Raw genomic sequence first — 13,847 nt, forward strand, 5'->3', positions numbered from 1 at the left:
CAGTCATGTTCCCTACCATTCCTCATTTGACCCCGACATAGGTCAAGGAAGATTTAATTTCATGCCTTCAAGATCAATGGTCAGTACTGCATCACTTGCTACCAGTACTCAACCCACAACAAGCCGTTCCAATTCTGAAAGTACAAATCTAACATCTTTCAACATATTGCAACCTATTGTTAGGAGTACAAATGTAACTGAACAACAACAAGAATCAGGAAACTGATCTTTTGTTGACATGTTGTCTGAAAATACTGAATAATTTAGTACAGCATACAACCCCATTTCTGTATTGATACCTTACTCTTTGAATGTAAACTGTTATTACAGATTGGTTATGAACATTTAGTTTAAAAAGTTAATATTACAACAATGTAGTTTCAAACATTGCAAAGTTTTTGTGGGAAACAGTTGTAGAGCTCTTGAATATGCATTGTGAACATGACTATTTGTTTTTATTTTTGCTGCCATGGTGAAGTGGAACGGTATCCAGGTGTCAGTATGCAGAAACTTTACTGTACTGCATGTGGAAACAGTGCAAAATAGAGCATGTTTATGCTGTTCCAGCCCACTGTTTTCCCATGCAGCACACTTCTGTTTCCCATGTTGGCACTTGGATAGTGATCCACTTCACCATGGCAGCCAAAACCAACACACATGTTCACAATGCACATACAATATGTTTACAAACACACATAAAAAAACCACTTCCTGTTACAGCTTTTAACATTGACTTACAATTTAAAGGACAGCGAGGAGAGGGCTAGCGCATACCACAAAGGCTGCTTCTGAAATGACCAACAGCTCACATGTGCAGCACCTCTAATACTTTGCATGCAAACTATAGTGGAAGCCAAAGTTCCTCCATAGAATAATAAATGTAGCATTTGATTTGGATGCAGGGCATGCTTTTTCAGCCTAATAGAGGTGGTGCATGCCTGAGCGATTAACCAGTCAATTACAGCATGTTTTTAAGGATGCGCAACCCCCCCTTTTCATAAATTTTCTAGTATGTAACTACCAGGTTAGCTGTTCCAAGCCTGTGTTCCTGAGTTTCCCTTTTTCATGGTAAGTAATAGTAGTTATGCATATGATTTCCATCTGAATTGAATGCAAAGTGTGCAGATCACTTATTAGAGGTGCTGCACATGTGAGCTGTTGGTCATTTCAGATGCAGCCTTTGTGGTATGCGCTGGCCCTCTACTCGCTGTCCATTAAAATGTAAGTTACACATTTTTGCTTAGCTGCTCCCAAGGTTATACATATGTTGTTTTTTATTTAGGTTAGGCCACTTGCCCAGAGGTCTGCCTCACCATGGCGCAAGTGTCCAGTATATTATACTTTGCATGCAAACTATAGTGGAAGCCAAAGTTCTTCCATAGTATAATAAATGTAGCATTTGTTTTGGACGCAGGGCATGCATTTTCAGCCTAATAGAGGTGGTGCATGCCTGAGCGATTAACTAGTCAATTGCAGCATGTTTTTAGGGATGCGCAACACCCCTCTTTTCATAATTGACTTACAATAGCCATGTGGTTCACCTTTACTATGTGCATTGTAAACACAACAGTTTGTTTTTATTTTTGCTGCCATGGTGAAGAGGAACGGTATCCAGGTGTCAGTATGCGGTAACTTTACTGTACTGCATGTGGAAACAGTGCAGAATAGAGCATGTTTATGCTGTTCCAGCCCACTGTTTTCCCATGCAGTACACTTCTGTTTCCCATGTTGGAACTGGGATAGTGATCCACTTCACCATGGCAGCCAAAACCAGCACACATGATCACAATGCATAAACAATATTAAAAAAAAAAAAGAAGGTACAATATAGTATATAATGTAATTATACGTACCGCAGCGTGATCAGCAGACGTTCTGTCGGAGTCACACTCCTGCGGAATTTTGTATCCTTCTTCTTCAAATCCACCTCCAACAATGCCAATTGCCGATCAAAGCTGTAACAAAAGTTGTATTGCAGTGAATACAATAACGTTTGGTCTCTCAAGTTTTTAGTTTCTTTTTTTAACACTTTAAAAATTTGCACGGTGATTACTACAGTAAATTAGCACTTATTTTACACTGCAAGGGTGTAATAAAGAAAAAAAAATAAGTATAAAAAATATACTGTAAAAAAAGTTAGTAACGTTAATGTTTACAAGGGAATTGTTGGCACTTTACTTTTTGCACAATTTTTACTATCTATACGTCTAAGATGTACCTTGCACTATCTTGTGTTTACATTTGGTTTAGAAAAAAGTTAAGTTTACAATAAAAACATGTTAAAAAATCTGACTTTATTGAATTATTATTATATTTATATTAAAACGTTTGTATAAGTACACATGTGAAATCTAATATGTCAGACATATCAGACAGAAATGACAGTTGGGGGGATTTAACTAATCCATATGATTATCACAATATGCAGTGCTGTCACTTTTAACAATCTACACATACTGCACAACCCATAAGGAAACATGTAAGGCAAGCATCCCTTTCCTAAAAATTAGCATTACAAATCCCAATAACCTAAGAGGTCACAAATACTGTATAAGGTAAATAATGTATGAAAAGATTATCTTACCTTTCAATAGTCATTCTGGCATATCCACAGAACTTCTCTGGATGCTGCCGCAGATCCCTGTACAGCAACATCCAGAATTGTCCTTTCTTCTGCCGGTCTTTCAGAAGAGGATGCACCCAATACCGCCTTTGCCATCCTTTTTTCCTTTTTTCCTCAGCACAAGAGACATTAGGATCATGAAAATTAATTCTTCAATTGTCTCAACGAACACCAAACTCTCTGTAAAATAAAACTCCTCACAAAAAACCCACAAGCGTATCAGTGTGCTTTCTCTTTATATAGTGAAAAAGGGAAGGCTTAAAATGTGGCTCAACCAATGGTTTGGCATCACAACATATTTATTTATCCAATTGGAACGTGTATACTTTTCTAACCAATGACAAGGAGTCATTTCATATGTAATTACTTCATAGTAACATTTTTCAAAAGAACACACAACTTCAACCAATCCAATGTCAACCTTCAAAAATCACTAATTACAAAACGCAGCATTAAAAAGTAAAAATCGGTAATAGTTAATCACATTCGCAGCAGAAAAAAGGGAAATCGCTCAATTGCAAATTGCAATCGCATAGAAAAAAGGGTGTAAAACTGCTAGCGATTTGAGATTGCGATTGCTAGTGGAAAAGGGCCCTAAGTGTAAACGGGGCCTTACAGTGTGCTTATTTTACAAAGCATCCAGCATGCAAAGATGAGCAACTAATGAAGCCTTACAGTTTTCTCAGTTCCTTAGACTGTACATACACACGTTTTAATGGTTTCTTGGTCTTTCACCGTGCCGAGCTTGCAGCGATCAAAGAACCTGTTTGTGGACAGAGATTGCATCACCCACCATTAGCAGCCTGTAATACAATGTGCATTGAATCAAACCTGTGGCGATAATACAATGATGCCATAGCCAGCAAACATTGATTGCTTATTAAATGATATGATCAGTGTGCGCTTCCTCCCACATTAGTACAGCTAACATAGATGAAAGTAAGGTGAGAAGATAGTAGACAGTGAACCATCACTCAATGACCAATTACAGAACTGTGCCTTCCTGTGATAGGGAGATGAAGGTTTGAGGAAAGGTGAACATTTGTTAACCTCCTGATATCTTGACTGTGAAACTCCCTAAGGACCAGAGCAATTTACACTTGCACAAGACCGATACTCATATCTGTCTAATAACAGTTCCTACAGACTTGGGAATATCAATTTACTAGTTTGAGGGTTTTATTTTTTACAAGACACTGAGTAGAAATATTACACATACATGTGGTATATAATACCATATGTTTTCTTGCAGAGAGAAGCAGTGCACTTAAACATAACTATCAGTTTTTTTAATGTATTTAGGTAAAAAACTAAAATGCTTTAAAAATCGGTTAAAATTTAAAATCTTCCATTACCACATAATCAAACTAACTACAATAATACAGTCAGCCAAAGTATGCAATGATTAGGTATAGGTCTTGGAGCATGTTGTAAAAAGGCCACCTATCTCAAAGCACCTGACGGTGCTGATTAGTTAGACTCATACATGAACACTATATCTGTAGGTGGTCTGTACATTAATATCAAAGAAATGTGATTAGGTGGGAGCCCAGCGTGCTTCAAATAGACCAAACCATAAATTGGACTTCTAAAGAATATGGACTTATTTTAAGCAATAAACATGGTGTTCATTCAAGATTAGCTATTTGATGTTGGTGTGCTCCATTGAAATAGTGTTTGCCAAAGTCTGTGTGATCTCTAGGTCTGGACTGAAGAGTTGCTTTTTCCTCTAAAAAAAAAAAGAAAAAAGTTTTACCTCAATAGCATTTACATTATTAATATTAATATTTATCATTTATAAAGTGCTGACATCTTCCACAGTGCTGTACAGAGTATATTGTTTGGTCACTTAAAGCAAAACCGTGACCAAGAATTGAACTTCATCCCAATCAGTAGCTAATACCCCCTTTTTCCATGAGAAATCTATTCTTTTTCACAAACGGATCATCATGTATGGCTGATATTGTGGTGAAACCCCTCCCACAAGATACTCTGAGGACCATGGTCCTGGCAGTTTCCTGTCTTTGAACCTTGTTGCATTGTGGGAAATAGCTCTGCATAGACCTCCTGGTGTCTACCATGAGTTCAGCTGGGGATAACTGCTCCTGGCTTGTTTTTTCCACCCTGAGCTGACCTCGTGATAAGCGCCAAGGAGGTTAATAACTGAATACTTTATGTAGGGAATCCTTTACAACAAATGCCCTTATCCAGACTAATGCAGTCACTTGCATAGGTAAAACAAAAATGTATCATTATGTTTAAAGCGGATCTGAACTCAGAACATCCTCTCTGTTCTAAAAGATACTGAACAGCATAATAACCTTTAAAAAACATTTTTTTTTGTTACAGCTAAATAGCTAATACAAATCCTAAAACACATCTGCACTATTTCTACTTCCCGATTCACAGAAGCAGACATATTGTTATCATCCTGTGCTTTCAAATGAGCTTATCTGCCATCTCTGCCATGTCAGTCATGTGACACACGGGAGAGATCAAATTACAAGTTGTAATCAGACACAAATCAGAAGGAATTAAACAGGCTAAACTCTCTAAATACATACAGAGTGCATTTCTCCATGTTTTCCTTTTGTCCTGTGCAAGAGCTCAGGTCCACTGTCTAACAGTCTCCTAGCAGCGATCATAACTGGGAGACTAATGATGGAGCTGATCTCCGTCATAGAAGCGGGGATGCGAGCGCATGGGCACGCACAATCCCCTGCAATTTCCACCCCCGGGACTTGACGCTGGTTGGCATTAGGCGGTCCTGGGGGAGCCACTGCCTTCTAGAGTTGGGCCGAACGGTTCGCCGGCGAACGTGGTTCGCGCGAACTTAGGTGGTTCGCGTGCGGGTACCGCACGCGAACCTTTTGCGGAAGAAGTTCGGTTCGCCCCATAATGCACTGAGGGTCAACTTTGACCCTCTACATCAGAGTCAGCAGGCCCAGTGTAGCCAATTAGGCTACACTAGCCCCTGGAGCCCCACCCCCCCTTATATAAGGCAGGCAGCGGCGGCCATTACGGCCACTCGTGTGCCTGCATTAGTGAGAGTAGGGCGAGCTGCTGCAGTCTCTCATATAGGGAAAGATTAGTTAGGCTTAACTTCTTCCTGGCTGCATACCTGTTCTGTTCAGTGAGCCCTCAGCCCACTGCATACCTGTACTGTGATCCTGCCACTGCATACCTGTTCAGTGATCCTGCCACTGCATACCTATTCTGTTCAGTGAGCCCTCAGCCCACTGCATACCTGTACTGTGATCCTGCCACTCCATACCTGTTCAGTGATCCTGCCACTGCATACCTGTTCTGTTCAGTGAGCCCTCAGCCCACTGCATACCTGTACTGTGATCCTGCCACTGCATACCTGTTCAGTGATCCTGCCACTGCATACCTGTTCAGTGATCCTGCCACTGCATACCTGTTCTGTTCAGTGAGCCCTCAGCCCACTGCATACCTGTACTGTGATCCTGCCACTCCATACCTGTTCAGTGATCCTGCCACTGCATACCTGTTCTGTTCAGTGAGCCCTCAGCCCACTGCATACCTGTACTGTGATCCTGCCACTCCATACCTGTTCAGTGATCCTGCCACTGCATACCTGTTCAGTGATCCTGCCACTGCATACCTGTTCTGTGAACCCGCCACTGTATACCTGTTCTGTTCAGTGGACCCGCCACTGTATACCTGTTCTGTGAACCCGCCACTGTATACCTGTTCTGTTCAGTGGACCCGCCACTGTATACCTGTTCTGTTCAGTGGACCCGCCACTGTATACCTGTTTAGTGAACACGCCACTGCATACCTATTGTGTTCAGTGATCCTGCCACTGCATACCTGTTCTGTGAACCCGCCACTGTATACCTGTTCTGTTCAGTGGACCCGCCACTGTATACCTGTTCTGTGAACCCGCCACTGTATACCTGTTCTGTTCAGTGGACCCGCCACTGTATACCTGTTCTGTTCAGTGGACCCGTCACTGTATACCTGTTTAGTGAACACGCCACTGCATACCTATTGTGTTCAGTGATCCTGCCACTGCATACCTGTTCTGTGAACCCGCCACTGTATACCTGTTCTGTTCAGTGGACCCGCCACTGTATACCTGTTCTGTTCAGTGGACCCGCCACTGTATACCTGTTCTGTTCAATGGACCCGCCACTGTATACCTGTTCTGTTCAGTGGACCCGCCACTGTATACCTGTTCTGTTCAGTGGACCCGCCACTGTATACCTGTTTAGTGAACACGCCACTGCATACCTATTGTGTTCAGTGATCCTGCCACTGCATACCTGTTCTGTGAACCCGCCACTGTATACCTGTTCTGTTCAGTGGACCCGCCACTGTATACCTGTTCTGTGAACCCGCCACTGTATACCTGTTCTGTTCAGTGGACCCGCCACTGTATACCTGTTCTGTTCAGTGGACCCGCCACTGTATACCTGTTTAGTGAACACGCCACTGCATACCTATTGTGTTCAGTGATCCTGCCACTGCATACCTGTTCTGTGAACCCGCCACTGTATACCTGTTCTGTTCAGTGGACCCGCCACTGTATACCTGTTCTGTTCAGTGCACCCGCCACTGTATACCTGTTCTGTTCAGTGGACCCGCCACTGTATACCTGTTCTGTTCAGTGGACCCGCCACTGTATACCTGTTCTGTTCAGTGGACCCGCCACTGTATACCTGTTCTGTTCAGTGGACCCGCCACTGTATACCTGTTTAGTGAACACGCCACTGCATACCTATTGTGTTCAGTGATCCTGCCACTGCATACCTGTTCTGTGAACCCGCCACTGTATACCTGTTCTGTTCAGTGGACCCGCCACTGTATACCTGTTCTGTGAACCCGCCACTGTATACCTGTTCTGTTCAGTGGACCCGCCACTGTATACCTGTTCTGTTCAGTGGACCCGCCACTGTATACCTGTTTAGTGAACACGCCACTGCATACCTATTGTGTTCAGTGATCCTGCCACTGCATACCTGTTCTGTGAACCCGCCACTGTATACCTGTTCTGTTCAGTGGACCCGCCACTGTATACCTGTTCTGTTCAGTGGACCCGCCACTGTATACCTGTTCTGTTCAGTGGACCCGCCACTGTATACCTGTTCTGTTCAGTGGACCCGCCACTGTATACCTGTTCTGTTCAGTGGACCCGCCACTGTATACCTGTTTAGTGAACACGCCACTGCATACCTATTGTGTTCAGTGATCCTGCCACTGCATACCTGTTCTGTGAACCCGCCACTGTATACCTGTTCTGTTCAGTGGACCCGCCACTGTATACCTGTTCTGTGAACCCGCCACTGTATACCTGTTCTGTTCAGTGGACCCGCCACTGTATACCTGTTTAGTGAACACGCCACTGCATACCTATTGTGTTCAGTGATCCTGCCACTGCATACCTGTTCTGTGAACCCGCCACTGTATACCTGTTCTGTTCAGTGGACCCGCCACTGTATACCTGTTCTGTTCAGTGGACCCGCCACTGTATACCTGTTCTGTTCAGTGGACCCGCCACTGTATACCTGTTCTGTTCAGTGGACCCGCCACTGTATACCTGTTCTGTTCAGTGGACCCGCCACTGTATACCTGTTTAGTGAACACGCCACTGCATACCTATTGTGTTCAGTGATCCTGCCACTGCATACCTGTTCTGTGAACCCGCCACTGTATACCTGTTCTGTTCAGTGAACCCACCGCATCAGTGCGCATACCTGTGCAGTTAAGTGAACCCACCTACCTACGTGAGTGCACGCAGTGTGATATACCACTCCGTGCATACCCAATATGGACAAAACAGGTAGAGGAAGAGGAAGAGGTAGTGGCAGAGGCAGAGGAAGGCCACCCGGCAGGTCTGCGCGAGGTCGTGTAAATGTAATTTCGTGTGGACCTGGCCCACAGTACAGTGCTCGGAAGAAGGCACGTCCCATCACCTCCCAAGATTGTCAGGACGTGGTTGAGTATTTAGCGACACAGAACACCTCATCTTGCTCAGCCACCAGCGCTACTACTAGCACCACTTCCGCTGCATTTGACACTTCGCAAGAATTATTTAGTGTTGAAATCACTGATGCACAGCCATTGTTGTTACAGCCAGATGAATTTTCACCAGCTAATATGTCTGAGTTACGCGGCAACACTATGGATGTAACGTGTCAGGAGGATGAAGGACCTACTGATGGTGCAAGTTTGGATTTGTCTGAGGCAAGCGAAGCTGGGCAGGATGACTACGATGATGACGGTAATAGGGATCCTCTGTATGTTCCCAATAGAGGAGATGAAGAGGGGGACAGTTCAGAGGGGGAGTCAGAGAGTAGTAGGAGGAGAGAAGTTGCTGAAAGAAGCTGGGGCAGCTCTTCGTCAGAAACAGCTGGTGGCAGAGTCCGGCACCATGTATCGCCACCTATGTACAGCCAGCCAACTTGCCCTTCAGCATCAGCTGCTGAGGTCCCCATAGTGCCCACATCCCAGGGTGGCTCAGCGGTGTGGAAATTTTTTAATGTGTGTGCCTCAGATCGGACCAAAGCCATCTGTTCGCTCTGCCAACAAAAATTGAGCCGTGGAAAGGCCAACACTCACGTAGGGACAAGTGCCTTATGAAGGCACCTGGAGAAAAGGCACAAACAGCAATGGGATGGCCACCTGAGCAAAAGCAGCAGCAGCACACAAAAGAAAAGTCACCCTCCTTCTCCTCTTCCTCCTTCAGGTGCATCATCTGCTTCTGCCGCTTTCTCCTTTGCACCTTCACAGGCACCCTCCTCCACTCCGCCTCTGCCCTTGAGCGGTTCCTGCTCCTCTGCCCACAGCAGCAGTCAGGTGTCCGTGAAGGAAATGTTTGAGCGGAAGAAGCCACTTTTGGCCAGTCACCCCCTTGCCCGGCGTCTGACAGCTGGCGTGGCGGAACTGTTAGCTCGCCAGCTGTTACCATACCGGCTGGTGGACTCTGAGGCCTTCCGTAAATTTGTGGCCATCGGAACACCGCAGTGGAAGATGCCAGGCCGCACTTATTTTTCGAGAAAGGCCATACCCCAACTGCACCGTGAAGTTGAGAGGCAAGTGGTGTCATCTCTTGCGAAGAGCGTTGGGTCAAGGGTACACCTGACCACGGATGGCTGGTCTGCCAAGCACGGGCAGGGCCGCTACATTACCTACACAGCCCATTGGGTGAACCTGGTGGTGAACGATGGCAAGCAGAAAGCGGCGGACCAAATTGTGACACCTCCACGGCTTGCAGGCAGGCCTCCTGCCACCTCCTCTCCTCCTGCTACATGCTCTTCGCTGTCCTCCTCCTCCTCCTTGGCTGAGTGGCAGTTCTCCTCTCCAGCTACACAGCCCCAGCTCCGCAGGGCCTATGCTGCATGCCAGGTACGCCGGTGTCACGCCATCTTAGACATGGCTTGTCTTAAAGCGGAGAGTCACACTGGAGCAGCTCTCCTGGCTGCTCTTAAGAAACAGGTGGATGAGTGGCTGACCCCGCACCACCTGGAGATAGGCAACGTGGTGTGCGACAACGGCAGCAATCTGCTTGCCGCTTTGCATATGGGGAAGCTGACACACATACCCTGCATGGCACATGTCATGAATCTAGTGGTTCAAAGATTTGTGGCAAAGTACCCTGGCTTAGCGGATGTCCTGAAGCAGGCCAGGAAGTTCTGTGGGCATTTGAGGCGCTCTTACACAGCCATGGCACGATTTGCAGAAATTCAGCGTAAAAACAACATGCCGGTGAGACGCCTCATTTGCGATAGCCCCACTCGCTGGAACTCGACCCTGCTCATGTTCTCCCGCCTGCTAGAACAGAAGAAAGCCGTCACCCAGTACCTCTACAACTGGAGTAGAACGAAACAGTCTGGGAAGATGGGGATGTTCTGGCCCGACAACTGGACACTGATGAAAAATGCATGCAGGCTCATGCGGCCGTTTGAGGAGGTGACCAACCTGGTGAGCCGCAGTGAGGGCACCATCAGCGACTTAATTCCCTATGCGTACTTCTTGGAGCGTGCTGTGCGTAGAGTGGCGGATGAAGCTGCGAATGAGCGTGACCAGGAACCGTTACGGCAGGAACAGGCATGGGACCAATTTTCATCAGACCCAGCTGTTTCCTCAACACCTGCGGCAGCACAGAGGGGGGAGGAGGAGGAAGAAGAGAGGTCGTGTGCAGAAGACGAGTCAGACTCAGAGGATGATGAGCAAGGTGTTTCTTTGGGGGAGGAGGAGGAGGGGACAGCGGCAGGAGAACAACCGCAGCAGGCGTCGCAGGGGGCTTGTGCTGCTCAACCTTCTCGTGGTATTGTTCGCGGCTGGGGGGAGGAGGTTGACTTACCTGACGTCACTGAGGAAGAGCAAGAGGAGATGGAGGGTACTGGATCCGACTTTGTGCAGATGTCGTCTTTTATGCTGTCCTGCCTGTTGAGGGACCCCCGTATAAAAAACCTCAAGGGGAATGAGCTGTACTGGGTGGCCACACTACTAGACCCTCGGTACAGGCACAAAGTGGCGGACCTGTTACCAACTCACCGGAAGGTGGAAAGGATGCAGCACATGCAGAACCAGCTGTCAACTATGCTTTACAATGCCTTTAAGGGTGATGTGACGGCACAACGCCAGCAAGGTACCACTGCCACTAATCCTCCTCCCGTGTCCACGCAGTCAAAAACAGGACGCTCCAGCGATCTCATGGTGATGTCGGACATGCGGACGTTCTTTAGTCCAACGCCTCGCCGTAGCCCTTCCGGATCCACCCTCCACCAACGCCTCGACCGGCAGGTAGCCGACTACCTGGCCTTAAGTGTGGATGTAGACACTGCTGTGAACAGCGATGAGGAACCCTTGAACTACTGGGTGCGCAGGCTTGACCTGTGGCCAGAGCTGTCCCAATTTGCCATCCAACTTCTCTCCTGCCCTGCCGCAAGCGTCCTCTCAGAAAGGACCTTCAGCGCAGCTGGAGGCATTGTCACAGAGAAGAGAAGTCGCCTAAGTCACAAAAGTGTTAAGTACCTCACCTTTATCAAAATGAATGAGGCATGGATCCCGGAGGGCTGCTGCCCGCCCCAAGACTAAGTCAGTCCCCGCACACACAGCATCTCTGCCTGCACGCCGTGTGACTGGCTGCCTGGCCTGCCCCAAAAAGACTAAGTCGCTCCCAGTCCCTCCACACAGCATGTCTGCCTGCAGGCCGCTTCACTACCTTCTCCGCCACCACCAACAGGGTCCGGGACTCCAGGCGGATTGCTGAATTTTTTAGGCCGCTGCTAGCAGCGGCCGCTGTAATAATTTTTATGGTGCGTGTACATGACTGCCTAATTTTTCTGGCTGCACTGAGGGCAGCTGCAACAACAAAAGAAAAGGCATGTACATGCGCCCATTCCCCTTCGTGATCATTACCTTGCCGTGGTGAAGGGGCTTGCGTATCACAATGAAGCAATGACCGGCGCCTAGATGAGTGTCTCGGGGGGCACACAAAAGATAATAAGGTCGTTGCTTCATTGTGGTCAGACCAAATTTGATCAGCTGGACAGTCACTGTTCTGTCATTCAGCTACATCAGCCAGGCCGACCATATGGGCTGTAAAGCCACCAAAACCTGCACTCTCGCCATGGTGCGCACCAGTCCAGCACAGCCGTCACTAGTACAAACAGCTGTTTGCGGTGCGTTACACGGTGAGTTTGGTGTGTCAGTGTGAAGCAGTACCTTAATTACACTACCTGATTGATGTATACACATGCAAGATGTTTTAAAGCACTTTAGGCCTGTCATTTAGCATTCAATGTGATTTCTGCCCTTAAAACGCTGCTTTGCGTCAAATCCAGATTTTTCCCGGGGACTTTTGGCGTGTATCCCACTCCGCCATGCCCCCCTCCAGGTGTTAGACCCCTTGAAACATCTTTTCCATCACTTTTGTGGCCAGCATAATTTTTTTTTTTTTTCAAAGTTCGCATCCCCATTGAAGTCTATTGCGGTTCGCGAACTTTAACGCGAACCGAACCTTCCGCGGAAGTTCGCGAACCCGGTTCGCGAACCTAAAATCGGAGGTTCGGCCCAACTCTACTGCCTTCACGCCCATTGGTGTGACGCGGTCAATAGGTAGTTAAACTTCTTCATAACAAAATACCTTTTAAGCTCTCAGCAAGCTAGAAATTACTTTAAGTTAGTTCTGTTAGATTCTACTTTAGCTTATGTTAGGAGAGAACATCGTATTGGATTCAGACTTTGGTTTAAGAGCCAGGAAACAGGTAGTCTTTTGAAGTGTTCTTCATTTTATTATCAGCAGATAGACAGACAGACGTTATCATGGACAGACGGACATTGATAGTTTCTGATGGAATTAGTTAATTTCACATAACATTCATTATCACTTATTTGCAGAATACATACTGTAACTGAAAACATACCACTTTTAGATGAACATGTTACATTGAACAACCATGATTGGTTTGATGCATTTGACATATTGGTTCAACCCACAGGAAAGTAACAACTCTATGAGAACAAAACTATGAGATTACCTGAGTTTCAGCTGTGTACGTGGAGGGGAAAAGTCCAATGTGGACATCTAGTACTTGCTGACTCTAGCAAGAAGTTTCTCATACAACAGCTACATTTAAAGTGGACCTGAACTCTTGCATTAAACCAGAAGGAAAACATAGACAAAATGTATTTAGAGACTTATGTCTCTCTAATTTTCCCTCATCTGTGACTAATCACAAGTTGTCATTTGATCTCTCCTCTGCCATGGCAAGAGCAGCTAATTTGTAAACAAAGGATGTTAACAATATGTCTGCTTCTATGAACACAGGAAGTAGACACTCTGCAGTTTCATTGCAGGATTTGTATCAGCTGTAACAAAGAAATGTTTTTCTATAAAGGTTACTGTGCTGTTGTGTATCTTTTAGTGCAGAGAGGAAGTTCTGAGTTCAGGTACGTTTTAAAAGGGAATTCTGTATTACATGTCTTGTCTGAGATTAGTTCTTCATCAGACTATTGCAAGAATATACATTTTTAGTTGTTAGGTAATGAAAAGTTACTTTGTAGATACAATAAAAAAATTAACTCTTCATAGAAATCTTAGATGAAAAGCTAATTGGTTTTGTAACGGTCTTGTGTCGTAGCTCAGATGTCTGATTATGTGGTGATCTGCAGAATCACCAATAATGCAGATGCTATACCTGATTATGTGTGATCTGCAGAATCACCAATAATACCACTATAGCAGACAAGG

This window comes from Hyperolius riggenbachi, chromosome 1 (genome assembly GCF_040937935.1).
Source record: "Hyperolius riggenbachi isolate aHypRig1 chromosome 1, aHypRig1.pri, whole genome shotgun sequence".
NCBI lineage: Eukaryota > Metazoa > Chordata > Amphibia > Anura > Hyperoliidae > Hyperolius > Hyperolius riggenbachi.